Consider the following 20120-nt stretch of genomic DNA (forward strand, 5'->3'; position numbering starts at 1 on the left):
TCTGTAATAACTCTTCTTACCCATGTTGATTTTAGAGCTATTATGAAATGTTTTATGTTTATCATTTTAATCCCTCCATCTTGATAGTCCTGAGTAATCAAATCTCGTTTCAATTTGTCGGGCTTATTTTGCCAAATGAATTTTAAAAATATTGTATTAAAGTGGTTTTTTATTACCATTTCATTTGGGTTAGGTAAGGAAATAAAAAGATGGGTTAATTTTGGAATAATCATAGTTTTCAGAACTGTAATTCTTCCCAGGGCTGTTAATTTCTAATCGACCACATTTTAATGTATTTTTAATATCCTGTAATTTATTTGTATAATTTAAATCAACAATCTGTTCTAAGTTAACTGAGAAGTTTATACCTAATAAATTGAATTCTGTTGTACCCCATTCTAATTTCCATCTTGTGTGATGAAAAACGTCTTTTGAATATTTTTTGCTCCCTATCCACAAATTACTTTTGTCTTAGCATAATTTAATTTAGTAATAATAATAATGTAGTGTAGACATTGTGCTGTCTAGATACTCGGGAGATCAATCGAGAATGAAACTTGTATCATCTGCATATTGGGATATCAAATATTCTTCACCTTCTATAGTAATTCCTTTTATATTCTTAGAATTTCGAACTAAAATTGCAAGAATTTCTGCACAGATAATAAATATGTATGACGACAAGGGATCACCTTGTCTACAGCCTCTTTCCAGTTGGAACGATTCGGACAAAAATCCATTCTGCAACACTTGTAACTTAAAACAGACATATTGCCAATGATGCAAACTTAATTTCTTACAGTAATATTGTAGTCATGTCCTATCTCCCATTAGATGAACAGACATTTACTGTGCGTGACCTACCCCAGATGTCACTGACCTATTAGGCCCACTACTTATTCTGACACGCTAATTTGTGTTCTTTGTGAAAAAATACCGCACAAAATTATCGCATGTGATAGTGTTCATTGAATCATGGCTTGCACGAGTGACACCTCGATGTCATCACGGTTTTCTTTGTCACACAATGTTTTGTCTTTTTCTGGTATTTGTTTCTTTTACGGAGGCATTCGTCAGTCCTAGTAGAACCACACACTGTTCACCGAATGTCCACAACAATAACTTACTCAAACTACACATACTATCGCCATAAACAGACCAAATTGTCGGAGCTCACAAAAACACAACATGCAGCGGCGGCCATCTTTCGTTTTGTCATTAACGCTTAACTACATGTGTATACTAGTCTTAACGCTACACATTAAACCGAACGACCATTTCGGGAACCAATCAAAATAGTTTACAAACCTGTATGCGAAAACGTGGGTGCAATATTATCTCATTTGTGCCAATACAAGCACACGTACGTGTATTGTGTATGCCCACAAAAAGACTGTCGGGCACAATAATTATAGGTCTTAAGGTGTGATAGTCGAGACGGTCCACTTTTCACGGACTGATTCTGTAAACGTTCTGTTGCAAAATCAGATACCAGTTTTATTCCTCATTAGACACACCCCGAATTGCCAATCAGATTTTGTGATTTATTTACCGACTTGCACTAAATGCAGCATGCAATATGTGTGTTAGACATACGCCCCCTTTCGCACGCGTCTTTCAGGTCACCGTCCAGTACTGTGATCAGTGATGTACATGTCCTTAAAGCAAAGCATACATATGGTGTAAATAGCCATGTAAGTCCCCCCACACCCCCCCCCCCACCCCCCCCACCACCCAAACCCCCCCCAACCCCCCCCCCCCCCCCCCCCCGTTTTGCTATTGAACCTACCAGTGATACCCATGCACCTAACCTTAGTTATTTTGTCAACAGCCAGGCTTCATCTTACACTGTATATAATTACCAAACCACCGATAACATAAACTATACCAATATGAAACACAACTGTATTTACTTAAAAATACTCAGTTTAAATGTCTGTGGCCTAAGAAACAAATTGGTTATACCTGACTTTCTAAATTTTGTCTCACAATATAATATTCTATGCTTTACTGAAAGTAAAACAGATGAAAGTGATTGCATATCACAGTTAATCCCAGGTTACACTCTACATTTCAATAACAGAAAAGGTAAAAGATCATCTGGTGGTATTGTTATTGGTGTAAGAAATGAACTGACCAACCTAGTTAAAATAAATGTAAAAAATAACTCACAGTATATTTCATGGTTTAGTATTTTAGACAAAGAGTGTATAGGTAATAGCGTAACTGCTGGTGTCAAAGCTTGATACTTTAAATGTACCCAGGGACAGAGCAAGCCAGGATAAGGGTAAGGTTAACAGCCATGGTCTCAAACTTATTGATTTGTGCAAACATAATAATATATATATCCTCAATGGTAGATGCGGAAAAGATAAAAATATAGGCGCAGTCACCAGTAAAGATTGTAGTTTGATTGATTATGTTATTGGTACTCACCACATCTTTAAATCTGTCATTGACTTTGAAGTGTGTAATTTTGACCCACTCTTTTCAGATATCCACTGTGTAGTTGTACTTACCTGAACGATTCAGACAGATCGTGACATACAAACTAAACATAACCAATGTGTAAATGAACGCCAATAAAAGTGAAGAATTTATTAGCAATATCAATACAAACTTACCTCAATCACTATCGGTAATTCTCGATGATGAATCTATTAGTATCCCAAAACGTGTAAACCAAACAGTCGACACGCTGAACAAGCTATTTTTTGACTCAGCCAACTTAACATTCGGCCACGTGCCGACACGTAAACATAGATCTGGCATTTCGCCAGATAATAAGCGACCCTGGTTCAGTAAACGTTGCAAACTTCTACGAACAAAATATTTTGAGGCAAAAAAATGTTTCTCGAAACATAAAACTATAGCAAATAAAATGAACTTAACAAACACAAGTAAATGCTATAAGAAATATATATTTAAATCTTATTCTCATTACAAATTTAAAACAGAGCAGAACATGAGGCTATTAAAAACAAATGACCCCAAAGAATTCTATAAAATATTTAAAGAGACAAAAAGCAGGACAGAAAGTGTACCACCGGTGAATTAAATAAGGACCTATCGGCTGATACAGTGCCCGACATAAATATTGATGATCTCGTAGACCAAGTAGGCAACGATGATATCATAAATGGAAGATTCAGCGAGGACGAAATACTAAAATCAATAAAACAACTAAAAAACAATAAAGCAGCAGGTGTAGATAAAATAATTAACGAATATATTAAATCGACAGCCCATTTATTGCTACCATTCTATGTTAAACTCTTTAATATACTTTTAGACTATAGTGTGTATCCAGAAGAATGGCTGACTGGAATAATTATACCAATCTTTAAAAATAAAGGTAGTAGTTCATCCCCTGAAAACTATCGACCAATTACATTACTATGTTGCTGTTCAAAGTTATTTACAACAGTATTAAATAACCGGTTAACTACTTTTATTGAAGAAAACGATGTTATTAGCGAAGCCCAAGCTGCTTTCCGCAGAGGTTATTCGACTATAGATCACTTATTTACACTTCATTCACTAATTGATATCCTGAAAAAAAGGAAAAAGAAACTATATTGCGCATTTGTGGATTTTGAAAAAGCTTTCGATATGATCCCAAGAGCACATCTATGGCACAAGTTACTAGAAAATAACATAAATGGTAAATTCTTTAGAATCATATATCAAATGAATCAAGGTATAAAATCATTAATATTTGTAAATAACAAGAAATCACCATTATTCGCATGCCATAATGGTGTACGTCAAGATGAAAATTTATCCCCGATTTTATTTTCCCTGTATCTAAATGATCTAGAAAACTATTTATTTAATCACGGTTGTGAAGGTGTTTCTTCCATCGCAGATAATAAAAATAACACACTAGACATTGGAATACATCTTATTTGCTTATTGTACGCTGACGATACTGCTTTACTAGCAACAAGTGCGGTCAATTTACAACACACGTTAAATATATTCGATCAATATTGTAATATTTGGAAACTTAAAATAAATACTACAAAATCAAAAGTCTTAATTTTTAATGGAAATTCTAAAGATTATAAATATACTTTTAAGATTGGAAAAAACTACTCTCGAAAATGTCAAAGAATACAAATATTTAGGTGCCATTTTTACTAAACTAAATAAATTCAAAAATACTAAGATTAGACTTAAACATCAGGCGACAAAGGCTATGTATTTCGTTCTGGCAAAAGCAAAAGATCGTCATCTATCAATAGAATGTAAACTCAAAATGTTTGACTCGATGGTTCTGCCAATATTATTATATGGATGTGAAATATGGGGATTCGAAAACAAGGACATCAATAACTCTGTTCAAATCAATTTTATTAGACATATTCTCCCTGTGAAAAAAGCTACCCCAATTTGCATGTTATATGGTGAACTTGGTAGAATGCCAGTCGAGTTGACAATCCACAAAAGATTAATTTGTTATTGGGCACGAGTTATCTCGGGGAAACAATCTAAACTATCTCTATTATTATACAAATCAATGATGAGAGACCATATTAGCAATGGAACTAACTATAACTGGATTACTACTGTTAAAAATATTTTAGATCATCTAGGAATGAGTAATATATGGCTATCACAAACCTTTCTATCGGTAAAATGGCTATCACAACAAATTAGCATACGACAAAACAACCAGTATTTACAAACATGTAAAAATAATATTTCAGAATCATCGAGAGGTAAAACCTACGAATATTTCAAAGACCAATTAAATTTTGAAAATTATCTTAATATTATTCCTGAAAAATTATGGACTGTTATGATAAAATTTAGGACTTCTAACCATTATTTACCTGTTGAGACTGGACGTTGGAATACAGTTCTATTAGAAGATAGACTTTGTACTATTTGTGATGAAAACGACATAGGAGACGAATTTCATTATTTATTTGTATATCGTTTTTTCAGTAATACCCGGAAAGAATGTTTACGTCCATATAGAGAACTTATGAGCAGTAAAAGAATAAGCACACTAAAAAAATTAGCCAAATTCATTAATATAATTTTTCAAGTATTTAAACGCCCATAACAACAACAATACCCAACAACAACCAAAATTACCATACATTAACCAGTTAATGAAACTAAAGGTCAACATACAACTATACTTGATATATTTTAAATCGTATTACATTATTTTGTCTTATTGTTATTTTATGAAACATTAATTTTTATTATCATTGGCTTTGGGTAGCTCGTGTTGTTTTATATTCTGTTCACTTATAGCCAGTCTGTTTTTAACTTAATTTCATTTCTGTTTTATTCCCCTGAGGAAGTTTAAAGTTTTTATACAAAACGTTGGGATTTTAAGATAGTTTTTAAGACAATTTTAATATATAGTTTTTAACCACAATTATAATGATTTTTACAAACATAAATTCAGCTATCGTTTATTTACTCATTCATTTATTCAATTTAAATTGTATGTTTTTGTTACTCAGTGCAAAGTACAATGTCAAGAGATACATTAATCATATCTGTTTCACAAACCTAAACTGTCGTAAGCTTGCAACTGCATTAAAGGGACAATCCTGAGTTTGCTCCATTGTAAGATGTTTCCATCTAATAAAATATTTCTACGATTAAACTTACATATTAAATACATTGTCTTGTTTAGAATATCAGTGTCTGTATATACAATGTGTTTTTGGTTGTCTTAATATTTGTAAGAAGCACAAAATGGATTTTGTCTTCAAATAATTTCGTACGTACGAAAAAAAGTTATTTTAGGAAATAAAATGAAATTTAACCTAGTACAAATGTTAGAACGATCAGAAACTTGTTTAATATGCAGTCACTAACATTTTATGCAGAAAAATATATCTGATATGTAATTACAATCGTTAAAAAGTCTTTGTTAGTCGATAACATCTTAAAAATTGCAACTAACTCAGGAATGTCCCTTTAACAGTATCAAGACCGTTTATTTTTAACCACATGGGCAACAAAGAATTATACATCTATTTTCTGTGCAAAAGTATAATTTGATGGACTATGGTCGGTATATCTGCAAGCATCAGTAAAATAAACGGAATAATCATAACAGCCGCCGCCGTGTAGCCTATTGAGGTCGATGATTTTCGGGGATCGGGCGCACTCGTCTTTTTCCGTAATGTCGTGGAAAGTGTCGAAGTATCTACTTGAAGCTTTTTTACAATTTCTTCAAGAACTTGTTTCAGTTCTTCGTTCGAAAGATCCGTGTTGCTGATATTGCTGCAGACAACGCTAGACTGGCCTGAGATACTCGATTCCGGTTTTATAGACGATGCCAGCTGATTTAAACTAGACTCTAGCTTAGTGGATGATGTCAGTGGACTGTTAACTGTGAGTGCAGAAGAGAAATGGTAGGTCTCAGTGGGAATGGCGGGAAATACTTCACACGGCGGACAGAGATTGGAGGCATATCCGCTTGATGGCTGAACTTGTCCTGACGTCACGGCGATGGTTGATAAAATGACAGAGGTAGTTCCTTCGATTATGGGTGTTGGTGTAATGGTCACGGTGATAACAATCGTTGATGTGAAAACTGACGGCATACACGACGATGTAACGATGCACGCTGTTGTCACATTAACGGTATCTTCGAGTGTAGGAAAGGAAGCAGCAATGGTTGAAGTAACAAGAGCACTGGTTGCTGAAAAGATAAAAAAAATCAACTATAATATACTTTTCAAAAACAGTAAATAAAAGTCAATTAAAGTATTAAGTATCACTGTCTAGGAATAGAGGAAATGGAAATGTTTTATTTAACGACGCACTCAACACACTTTTATTTACGGTTATATGGCGTCGGACATATGGTTAAGGACCATACAGATATTGAGGGAGGAAACCCGCTATCGCTACTTCATGGGCTACTTTTTTTCGATTAGCAGCAAGGGATCTTTTATATGCACCATCCCACAGACAGGATAACACATACCACGGCCTTTGATATACCAGTCGTGGTGCACTGACTGGAGCGAGAAATAGCCCAATGGGCCCATGAACGGGGTGTCTAGGAATAGATGCATGATAATAATGAAAGAATTGGGAAGAAATAACACCAAACAGTTGATGTTGGCAGCAGATTGTATTGCTGCAAAGACCTTGAAACAGGACAGGGATAACATGTGAAAACTGAACGTTCTCGTCTTTTGATCAATAATGGGTAATACCCCCACGGTTCGTCAAACATTCGTTTATTCCACGTAACATGCTACGTATCAATCTCCCAATGACCATTTGAGGAAGTCTATCCCACTCCTCTTGCAGCGCCTGGCTAAGTTCAGCTAAATATCCCAGTGTTTTAGCTAGCAATAAATAGAAGGGCGCTGTATCCTGCCCCTGTTTTGTGCCTCCCTGCCCCGTTTGTTGCAGCCCTGCCCCTGATTAACGCCACACAAAAATAATAAAATAATAAAATTAAAATCTTGCTTTCCGCTCAGTGTACAGGGTTGTTACGGGTCTGAATTACAAACTAAGAAACTTTTGACAATACCTCATTTGTATGGGGGAATGGTCAGAGCTCATTGCTGGCCATGGCGTTCTAGTAACGTTTTGCTGCTGAAGGTAGTCATTTACGATATGTGCACGATGGGCCCGATCATGTCATCTCGAAGCACAAACCGTCGACCAGCACGGCGGGTAAACGGGACAACAATCGGTGCCAGCATGTTGTCCCGGTAGTACTGACCAGTGGTGTTCGGTCAGTGATAGTGAAGCCACCCCACATCATAACTGAATCACCACCAAATCTGTCATGTGGCCTGGCGTTGACGTTTGCTTGGCGTTCATTTCGGCTTCGCTAAACGCGACCACGATCCAGTTAGAACATCTTGGGCAGTGCTCGGCCCAAGATGTCCTTTGGCCAAGAGATGCCATATATGCGATATAAAATAAATATATTAAATGCTACTCTGTTATATTTGCTTAAATAGTTAAAATTTTGCTTCGTTTAACGATAACGAGCACATTAATTAATTAATAATCGGCTATTTGATGCCAAACATTTGGTAATTCTGACGCGTAGTCTTGAGTGGAAACCAGTCACATTTTACCATTAGCAGCAATGGGTCTTTTATATGCACTTTTCCAGAAAAAGGACGGCACAAAAAAAACCTTCGATATACCAGTTGTGGGGCTCTGGTAAAACCATTTAAAGGTATGTGCACATTTTGAAACTGTGTGTGCCCAAACGGGTGAGACTTTCCTTCGCTTGTAATCCGTTTGTTTGGTGTAGCCCAGTGGCAAAGCGCTCGCTCGATGCGCGGTTAGGCTGAGTTGGTATACTTGTAGTCAAAGTTAATCTTGATGAACTAGAGGTATACTAGCGTTACAGTAGCAATACCTGTATATGTGGTATTCTCTCCAGGCTGACACGGAGTGGGCGTGTTACTGAGGTCATCCGCACCTTGATACGAATTGGTGTCTGAATTGTTCCAAGAACCTGACAAATAAACATCAAGTGGTTAGTAACATTCAAGCCACTTAATAGGATGTTTAGTTATTTACTGATTATTTTTTTTATCAGCTGTAGCTTTACGGAATATAATCCATTCCAGTTTGACTCTCATCAAATTAGAACATCCATACACGCATCCTAAATCCGCTTTCGAACCTACGTGCGAAAGATAATTAAATTTCTAAAAACCATTTTTTTTTACAATTGTTTTTGTGTTTTTTTGTGTTAAAAATTGAATTTGTTTTGTTAATTGGGAAATTTTAAAATATTTTTTAAAAGTTTTTGAACAGAATCTGGTATATTATGCTTTTGTTTTAAATATGTCATTAAAGACCGTTCTTATACAGACCCTGAAATAATTGCAAAGGTAAAATGTGAAGATGTTTCTGATGATAAACAAGCATCAAGATGATGATCGATATCTAAAATTGGATGGTGGAGAATTCATAAAATGCATTTTTTGTTCAACATACAAATGACATTTATGTTTTTAAAATGAACAGAATCTGGTAATACAGTGTCGTTGTAAAAAGAAAAGGAAGTGGATGGGTGTTAAGGGTGGCAAAATGAACGTAGTGATAGTGCTTTTAAATATTGGAGTTGGCCAATAGGTGCATAGAGAATGTCGTCGTTCTTATACAGAAGATCTAGTTTATGGATAATTCTGAAAAGATAATTGCTGGAAAAAAAGGGAAGAAGAAAGTAAAATGAACAAGATGAAGATCGATGTACTCTGTTCAGGTGGGACAGTATTTACATTTAGGGAAGATTGTCTAGATTGTGATGATAGTTTATGGATAATTCATTAAAATGAACAAGGGACAGACCTGTTCAGTTTCAACTCATTAAAAAGACCCTTAACACTACGTTTAGTTAATCTACAAACCTGTAACGCATTTGGATAAAGTTACAATTGAGTGAAACACGTCTGTGACTTTGAAATGGTGAAATACCCTAAAAAAACCCCAGACTAAATTACAACTCCATAACTGGTACTTCTCAGAAGCACGTGCGTTTTTAAAAATATGAGAAAAGCATTTTGTGATATTAAAAACACCAGGATGACCAAAAACACTTCGAATGTACGGAAACTGATCATCTAAACCATAAAATCTAAGTAAAGTATGATTTTAGTTATCAAAAATAGCTATAATAGTCAACAATATGCATTAGTGTAAAAAAAACCTAGGGTATGTCCCTTTAATGATATGAGACGGTAAAAATATCAAGAGTTTTATAGAGTTAAAACATTTGAATATCAAGATAAGATAAGATAAGATAAGATCAGATAATGTTATTCTGTACTTCAGGTGGACATTGCCCATTGTACATTTTTCATTATGTTTATATATACCACTATACATGCTATGCTACAGATGGTAATAAATAATAATTTAAACATACAAATAGTTGTGCACATTTAAATATATACATAGTTGTACGTTTATTTAGTTATTAATATGAATACTCAATGTTGATCAGGATAGTAACCACAAGCATGTACTACATGTATGTATACTTAGACGCATATATAATTGTACATATTGCTCATTGTAATGTAGACAAGATACATTGTACTGTCGGCTATAATATTAATACTAATTACTTTCCATTTACACGAGTATTATATACTGATGGAAGGAAATAAGGTAACGCATGGTATTTGAGTCCCAATGTAATTCACTACCGGAGTAGTTTAGTCTGTATAAAATATAGAGAGATATATTGTGAAACTACATGTCAGTACTGTGGGGTTGACGTCCAGTAACACGGTTAATTTCCTGATACTTGTGGATGAGCATTTTGGTTGTAGTCAACATTTGATGGTACTACTCGCGTGTTCCTTATATTGTTTGAAATTTGTTCATGTAAACTGTGATAAGCTGCAACTTTCGAATGATAATTGCATAATTGTACCTACCTACATGTATTCTTGTAGCTCATACAATATAGCTTTTCAACATCAATACTTAAAACAATGCTCGACGCTCTAGTGGCATATGGGCATGTAAATAGTGTACTTAAAACAAGTGGTAGTTTTATAACTTTAACATACCCCGTTTATGCGTACATAAGATGAGATCTATGAAAAGAGTAAACACAGTAAAAATTATTGGAGAAAGACAGTTATGGCTTTGATCGAGTATTCTCATGATATGCATGCATGCAGTTTATCGTCAGTCTTGTAGTGTGAGGTCTAGAACTGGAAAAGCCATGTCAGATGATAGTACTGAAACACCTATATGAAAAAGAGAGGTTTTTTTTTTGTTTTTTTTTTAATTTTTATTTAACGACGCCACTAGGGCACATTGATTTTTTATAGTATCATCGGCTATTGGACGTCAAACATATGGTCATTCTGACACTTTTTTTGTTGTTGAGGAAACCGCTGTCGCCACATAGGCTACTCTTTTACGACAGGCAGCAAAGGATCTTTTATTTGCGCTTCCCACAGGCAGGATAACACAAACCATGGCCTTTGTTGAACCAGTTATGTATTGCGAACGTTTTTAAAATCAAATAGATCTGGTGACTGGAACCTCCATTTGCAGGCTGTTCTTATCTGCCGCCTTTTGTTTCAGCAGCCGGCTGTGTATGTTTATCAAAGACAGTATGTGTCTTTGATAAACATCATAGATCTAAAGTCAAGTCACCCGGAAACTCTTTATGAAAAAATATCATGTTTTCAAAAGAAGTGATCAGGGACCTAATTCACAAAGATCTCTTAGGCTCTGCTATACAACAAAGCATCCTCTTTGCAAGTCTTTTAGCATTGCACTGCGAGATCGTAAAGTTGCGAGAGTTTAGTGAATTAGGTCCCAGATCTGCAGAGCACTATATACAGATCCGGTTAAAAAAAACCCAAATGTTGATGAGACTCAAAGGACACTTTGGCGTCCGTCAATATCAATTTCTTTGGTCCATAAAACCTGATACTGCCCTCAATGACGGTCAATAATTGATAAAAATATGTGTGGGATATCAATGACATTTGGAAAGAAACATATTATCTCTTATTTATTATATTTTTCTCTTTCTTATAAGTAAAAATGGTATGTATTTAATATTTGATCAAAAATAGTCAAACGACATTAAGAGACGTGTGTATTTTATTACAAAATTTTAAATTTTTGTGTTAAAAACACAAATGTTTATTCAAAATATTACTAATTTTATCTATTTTACACAACAATGCATAATTTTTTTGTCATTAAAGGGCATACAAACACGAGAGCTGCTTTGATATGTTATTCTAGATACATATACGAATGCAAAAAGCAGGAAGAAAATATTTTAAAATTTAACAACGCACTCAACACATTTTATTTATGGTTATATGGTGTCGGACATATGATAAAGGACCACACATATATTGACAGAGGAAACCCGCTTTCGCCACTTCATGGACTTCTCTTTCCGATTAGCAGCAAGGGATCTTTTATATGCACTACCCCACAGACAGGATAGTACATACCACGGCCATTGGAACACCAGTTGTGGAGCACTGGCTGGAACGAGAAATAGCGCATCATCTAAGGGTTGTACCACTGAGCTACGTCCCTCCCCCTTGCAAAAAATAAAACAATATTTGTTGTTACGGTAATTTCCTGTTAAACTGACTCCACTAATATATGAATGTTGTCTTTCTTTCTTGAACTTATTTTCGTGCTTATATCCAACCAAAGTTTAAGCACGCTGTCCTGGGCACACACCTCAGCTATTTGGGTTGTCTGTCCAGGACAGTATGTTGGTTGTTAGTGGTTAGTGAGAGAAAAGAGGGTGTGGTGTTCTTACACATACCCACTGAGTCGTTAAAACTCGCTCTTAGTGGGAGCCGGTACCGGGCTGCGAACCCTGTACCTACCAGCCTTATGTCCGATGGCTTAACCACGACACCACCGTGTCTTTCTAAATATGTTTTGGTATTGGAAATGAAGAACACTTTATATGATGACTGTTTAGAAACACTGATCACCTATGGTTTACCTTTAAAATAAATTATATTTATCTTTTCTGTACCACATAAAATGTATTTGAAGCTATTATAAACACCAAGACAACCAGAAACACTATAGACAAGTACAGATATAAGTGAACCATTTAGTGGTAAAAAGTGTGTTGAATAATACCTGAACTACGGCTATTTGTTGTCTGATATGTGGTTATTTCTACACACACACACACACACACACACACACAGAGAGAGAGAGAGAGAGAGAGAGAGAGAGGGGGGGGGGGGGTCACGCTGCTGTCACATAGGCTAATCCAAAAGCTAAAGAGGATACAGTTTTCGAAATGGAACCAGAAGAGTAATACAATAGATAATATTATCTAATATAAAACATAGAAAGGATATAGTACACTCGATATGATGAACTTGACATTTTGTGTGTGGAAAACAAAAGAGAACAGAGACAAACAACAACTGAAGGGAACAGGGCGATATGAATCTTACCGGAGACTTGACAGTCTTTGTAGTATAGTTGAGTGCTAGAGTTTGTCGATGAGATCGCCAGTGCACAGTTATCAGCCCTAGCGGCGGCGGCCATCACGCATCCCTGTACTGTCATACAATAATTCTGGCACCAGCTTGCTGTGGCAGACGACACTTCTGCAAAACTAATGCGTGTGCCTGTGTTTGTGTAGTTACAGTTACCTTAAAATAATGGGAAGAAAAAAATATTTAAGGAAGGAAGGAAATGGTTTATTTAACGACGCACTCAACACATTTAATTTAAGGTTATATGGCGTCGGACATATGGTTAAGGACCACACAGATATTGGGGGAGGAAACCCGCTGTCGTCACTTCATGGGCTACTCTTTTCGATAAGCAGCAAGGGATCTTTTATATGCACCATCCCATAGCACGGCCTTTGATGTACCAGTCGTGGTGCACTGGCTGCAGCGAGAAATAGCCCAATGACGGGGATCGATCCCAAACCGACCGCGCATCAAGCGAGCGCTTTACCACTGGGCTACGTCCCCCCCCCCCCCCCCCCCCCCCCCCCCCCCCCCCCCCCCCCCCCCCAAAAAAAAAAGAAAAAAAAAAAAGAGAAGAAAATTAATGCCACAGCGTATTTTGTATAAGGCTGTTAGGTGTTTGGCACGGTGATTGCGACAAGTAAGAGTGATAATGTCTTCTTCGGCCTCCTTTAAAAATAAATAAATGTTATCAATGCAGGATTTTAAAATACATCTCAGAAGAATGTCAGCGCTTTTTTGAAAATTTTGGATTAGAAATGCGCTTCAAAATTTAATTATAATATCCCCCCATATTCCTTTGGACTTCAAATTCAAAATTTCCCCGGTAATTATTTTGTCCCGGATCCAGTCCCTGGTTATCCAGAGACAGGACCCGGGATGGACATGCTTGAAACCTTAGTGGTATAGGAGCATGTTAAAATTAGCCGCTTCGGCTTCCGCTTTTTTGAAATTATGACTATTTTACTTTCTAACATGAATATTCTAACATTTATTCTAAGCAATGAGATAAAAGTAGCAACAGCCACTGAGGCTATTTCTACGGAATACATCCAAGAATATTCTGCATATACATTCTAATAATCAGAAACGCACATACCACGGCCTTGACATATCCGTCGTGTGTGCTTTAGCGAGTGATAATGAACATTATTTCATGAGGTACATCAATTTGACAATAACTGATATCGAAAAATTTAAACTGGCAGAACATCAGTTAAAAGGTATTTCCGATGGTTTAGAAACCATGTTACATTAGTCTATAACTTGGACTCATTTGATAATATTCCACATGTTCATATTATTATTAATCATAAATTATTTTTAGAAGATTAATTTACTGAAATTAGAGGTAAGACAATTTCTTATTCATCTTATGTTAAAAAGGAGTAAATATAAAAAGCAATTAATCCGTGAAAAGGAGGAGGAAATAGTGACCACTTAGACTTTATCAATATTCAATTGGTCCGTTTTGATCTCGCGAGATCTGTGAGCTGGGTAAATATCAGGGTCAAAGGTCAAGAATTGTTAAACACTGCTTTACAGGTTGAAACTGAATAAAATTAAATGTCGCCTTTGTAATTAGTAATACTATGGTTAAAGTCTTATTTAAAAATATATACACCAGTTACAGCCACAATTCCACAAAATACGGTAAAATAGTGTAAGTATATGAAACTATATATTATGCAAAATACAGCATTTTTGATGTTATGACCTTGACCTTGACTGCTTTGCATTATTATTTATAACCTGCTAAACATTATGTCATTTAAACAATTTTCTAAATAAGCCGCTGTAATTTTTAGGATTTTTGGTGATGGGAAAAGAAAGAAATGTTTTATTTAACGACGCACTCAACATATTTTATTTACGGTTATATGGCGTCAGACATATGGTTAAGGACCACACAGATTTTGAGAGGAAACCCGCTGTCGCCACTTCATGGGCTACTCTTTCCGATTAGCAGCAAGAGATCTTTTATTTGCGCTTCCCACAGGCAGGATAGCACAAATCATGGCCTTTGTTGAACCAGTTATGGATCACTAGTCGGTGCAAGTGGTTTACACCTACCCACTGAGCCTTGCGGAGCACTCACTCAGGGTTTGGAGTCGGTATCTGGATTAAAAATCCCATGCCTCGACTGGGATCCGAACCCAGTACGTACCAGCCTGTTGACCGATGGCCTAACCACGACGCCACCGAGGCCGGTAATGATGGGGAATTCTCATCTATGCAAACGGGAAAACAATCGGCGCCAGTATGTTATCCCGGTAGTACTGACCAGTGACCCTCTCTTTAACAAGGGACGGGACGTTGCCCAGTGGTACAGCGCTCGCTCGATGTGCGGTCGGTGTGGGATCGATCCCCGTTGGTGGGCCCATTTTGCTATTTCTCGTTCCAGCCAGTGCACCACGACTGGTATATCAAAGGCCATGGTATGTACCACCCTGTCTGTGGGATGTTGCATATAAAAGATCCCTTGCTACTAATCGAAAAGAGTAGCCCATGAAGTGGCGACAGCGGGTTTCCTCTCTCAATATCTGTGTGGTCCTTAACCACATGTCTAACGCCATATATCCGTAAATACAATGTGTTGAGTGCGTCGTTAAATAAAACATGTCATTCTTTCTTTCTCTCTTGAACAATATGGAGTGGTGTTCTCTCAGTCATAATGACGCCAGCCCATATCATAAATGAACCACCACCAAATCTGGCATGTGGCCTGAGGTTCACGTTTGCTTGGCGTTATTTCGACGTGGACAAACGCGACCACGCCTATCCAAAAACGTCCAGAGTGAATCGGGACTCGTCAGAAAACATTACACGAGACCATCGACAATTCCCCCAGTTTCTACGCTGTTCACACCATTAGCGCCTGTTTACCATAACGGTGGCACAACACGTGGTCGCCGAGCATGCAGATGAGTTGCATGTAGACGAGTTCTAATTGTCTGACTCGTCACTCGGACCTCAGTAGCCTATTGAAATTGTGAATTGATCTGAGTCGCTGTTTGGGCACGATTTTGTAGAACTTGGGTTCTGATGAATCGATACTGGTTGACTTTTGGTTGACCTGGGACGCCCTGAATGGGGTCGGTCATCAACATTTTGGGTCTGCTGGTATCTGTTCCATAGTCTGCAGATAACAGATGCCCGAAACATTGAACATATTGGCTACATCACGCTGTTTGAAGCATGCCAATAGCCCTAAAACGTTTTACGAGTGGTTTGTGTTACACACCTAACTTTTTAGTATTGCTTTCCAACTACCGTAAGTTTAGTAGGCCATTCCAACAGCTTCCACGTGGTTAGTGAAAAATGGCAACTATCTGCAGTGTTTGCCAAAGCGTGATGACTTATATTTAGTATGAACGATAATGGCATTGGTTTGTAAGCGATAAATCGCACAGTAAGGTCAAACAAAATTTATAGTTTTCAAATAATTGTTCAACATACCATAATTTATGCTATGCAAATAATTTTATTTAAACTAAGAAAATCGCTGACATTTTATATTCACATCGAATACTAGCCCGAGTACTCTGACTGTAAGAGAGCTAGATGGACATTTGGATAAATACGCTCTCATTACAGTCAGAGACCAACCTATGTATTTTTTTGGCAATTCCTGACAACCAAAAAGTTGGCAAAGATTTCCGCTCTAATACCAAACCAATCCTATGTTTGACGTCAAATACCTTTACATCGATCATTTTCGAGTTAACTGATTTTAAAAAATCCACATATTAATCACTAATACACATACTACAGAAATAAATCCGACAGCACCCACATTCAGCTACGCTTCGGCAAACTCCGGACAGCAGAATTCTAAGTTCGCCGACCTATATCGTGACGTTGCGTCACATGATCGCCCACTCAGCCATTCTGTCTACTAGGCGGAATAGCCCAGTGGGCGATCACGTGATCTACGTCTCGAAATAGGTCGCCGAGCTTTATAATTATGGCGACGGAGTGTCACGAAGCGTAGCTGAATGTGGGTGCTGTCGGATTTCTTTCTGTAGTATGTGTATTAGTGATTAATATGTGGATTTTTTTTTTATCAGTTAACTCGAAAATGATCGATGTAAAGGTATTTGACGTCAAACATAGGATTGGTGTGGTATTAGAGCGGAAATCTTTGCCAACTTTTTGGTTGTCAGGAATTGCCAAAAAAATACATAGGTTGGTCTCTGACTGTAATGAGAGCGTATTTATGTCCAAATGTCCGTCTAGCTCTCTTACAGTCAGAGTACTCGGGCTAATTGAATACGAACAAATTGTAATTAATGTCACCACCATTTTCACTAGCCAAGGGTCCTATTCCGTGACGTTACCCCTTATATGCAGCGTTTCTGCCAGAGGGTAAAATGAGTATGGCGCCATACTCAAATATTTTTGCAGAATATTTTTTTTTTAAGTTAAGCTTTTGACAAAATTAATTATTCTTATTATTACTGTATGATTTTCTTAACCCTGACACTAAAATTAATCCATTTTCTTTCTGGGGGAGGCTCACAATACCCCACTATTGACTGTGGTTGCGTTCAATTCCATAGCACAATACCCAAACATTTCTTCCTGGCAGAAACACTGATATGGGCAAAAAAGTTTATATGGAGTCGGTTCGGTACAGGACACTTGGCTTGCGAACCTGGTTTACCACTTACTGGCGGGGATATGCTTTTCACATATAATTCTGTTGCGCGTTGAACACTCGCGTATCTCCCATATGTACTGATCCTTTTGCAACCGGAAGCATAGCTTATTAGAATCATACGATTCATGGCCGTTTCGAAAGTTAGTCCAGCCGGTGAGCGTCTGGCTCGAACACTGATTGTCTGACCAGTTGAAGCCGTCTGCAGAAGAGGAGGATCTGTACAGTCCAATCCACGGGTGGTCCCAACCCCTGTGAAAATAAAGCAATGCAATGTTTAATCAACTGCTACACCTCAGCGCAGTCTTTATAGGTTGTACTATATCAAATAAAATCCCATAGGCGACCGTGTTAAAGTTTGTGTTTAAAAACACTATATGCAATATATCAACCAAATGATGACCCATAAATATCAATACTTCAACCCCTATCTCAAACTATTAACTCAAGAAAATGGTACCTTTTATGGTTCATTTTCGATATAATTCCATTTTATAATTACTGTTTTGTAATAGGCGTCTGGATTGGTTAAAATGCTATCACGTGATCTAAAACAATCAACGTTCATTCTTCCATGAACGTGAAAACTGCACTTTTTTGGTAAACAAATAAAAACAGAATGTTATTTCCGGAACTACTTTTTATCATTTACGTCGACAACGGAATCCCCGAGGATTCCATCGTTTCTGTTTGTATCCCAATATCGTCTGCACTGTGAGTGACAGTGACACACTGACAGACGACAATCACAATGTCGGATGACAGACACGAAAGTTTTGTTGGAGACTTTACATTAAGCCACCGCAATTCAGGCTTTAAACGACTCCGGTTTTGAACTCAGACACATAATGTATATGACAGGCCAGAAAAACGAAGCTTCTATTAGAAGTTATAGCAGATAATACTCAACAAATTAAAAGAGAGACATGAGCGCAGCTCTGTCACATTTGACAAAAACACCAAATCGACAACTTACACGCGCGAAAACACATACGCTTTCGTGCACAATTACGCGACCTGTTCTTTCCGGGAATAATATTACACAATCACAAACTTCCTCTGAAATCCACACACACAGTAACACTGAAACCACTTTATCCCTTTCAAGTCAATCTTCACATTCACTTTTCACTAATTTTGACAACTGCAATTTTAATATAGTAATTGATAAATCTTCTAAATAATTTGACGCTCTCCCTTATGTTAATTAGTTCAAAATCCATACTCTAACCGCTTTACAACAAATCTTCTATTTAAGTATATAGATCGTTCAATTCTTAATTAATTATCGTTTGATATTTTTGAGAAAAAAAAATGTTTGCATTATCAGTTGATGTTCAGTTATTTTAAATTTTATAACCTTTTATCCACATTTAATTCAGAAAATTAAAGTTTATAAAACCTTATGTAAATCATTATAACGAATCGGAGATTTGACGGAAAAAAACAAAAACGAATGTAACTTGCTAAGGGAATTCCCTTATTTGTGTATAGATACAGTTGTAAATCATTGTGGAATAGAGTTCGACTGGGTTTTTTAATATAGTTTTGTATAATCGCAATACGCCATTCATACAGTGTGTAAAACGGTTTTTTGTGTTTATCATCACATGAACGTCAAAAATATAACGTTCAATTCTTAAATAACCGGATGTCTTTACAACACATCTAGTTTCGTACAAAATTTGAGTACCTGTTTTTTTTACAGGTACCCCATACCGCTGGGTGAGTGCAAGAATGTTGTATATACAAAATTCCCATTTTGAGAAAACGAGCATTAAAAAATAATAAAATAATCGCGGAAGCCATGACTTTTTGTATTCTTCTTTTGGTAGTTTCCTCCAAAATCTGAAGCAGCATACACTGATATAACACTTACAACACTTTCGCTCCGAGTCAACTACAATATATATACAACAGTTTAGCTGACTTCAAATTAAGCAACAAGACCTGTTATATGAACATACAACATTTTTGCTCTGGAACATATAGGGTCCATTACATTGTGAAAATGAAGACCTTATTTATCAACATTTTGTAGATACTACATTTTTGCAATGACCCAGCGATATTATTTTTTAATGCTCGTTTTCTCAAAATGGGAATTTTGTATATACAACATTCTTGCACTCACCCAGCGATACATGTTTCAAGCACAAGGCTACTTAACACAGTGGTATTAGAAGAAATAAAATTGCATACATTTTTTGCTGAGATGATACTTTTTTTTTTTTTTACAGCAAACACAGTCACCTTTTATTAGGTATTTTAGATTGTTAAATATGATGTGTGTGCATGCGTGTGAATATGTGCATATGCGTGTATGTATGTGTTCAAGATAAACTATGATATTTAAAAATTAATTACTAACATACCCACAAAACAATATCCTCTAAAACGTGTGTACACAGAACTACAGACTAACATATCCACAAAACAATATCCTCTAAAACGTGCTCTGCCCCGGATTGGGCCCCTGGCCTCCAGAG

The 20120-nt window shown here is 36.6% G+C and overlaps 1 long non-coding RNA gene across 1 annotated transcript; it reads right to left on the reverse strand.

The window, feature by feature from the left end:
- Positions 1–8387: 8387 nt before the first annotated feature.
- On the reverse strand, positions 8388–17968 carry LOC121378510. Its single transcript, XR_005958740.1, has 3 exons — positions 17645–17968; positions 12945–13145; positions 8388–8473 (listed from the first exon to the last, which is right to left on the reverse strand). It is a non-coding gene; the product is annotated as an uncharacterized LOC121378510 (long non-coding RNA).
- Between the last annotated feature and the right edge of the window lie 2152 nt (positions 17969–20120).

Source organism: Gigantopelta aegis, chromosome 8 (genome assembly GCF_016097555.1).
Source record: "Gigantopelta aegis isolate Gae_Host chromosome 8, Gae_host_genome, whole genome shotgun sequence".
In the NCBI taxonomy this organism is placed as follows: domain Eukaryota; kingdom Metazoa; phylum Mollusca; class Gastropoda; order Neomphalida; family Peltospiridae; genus Gigantopelta; species Gigantopelta aegis.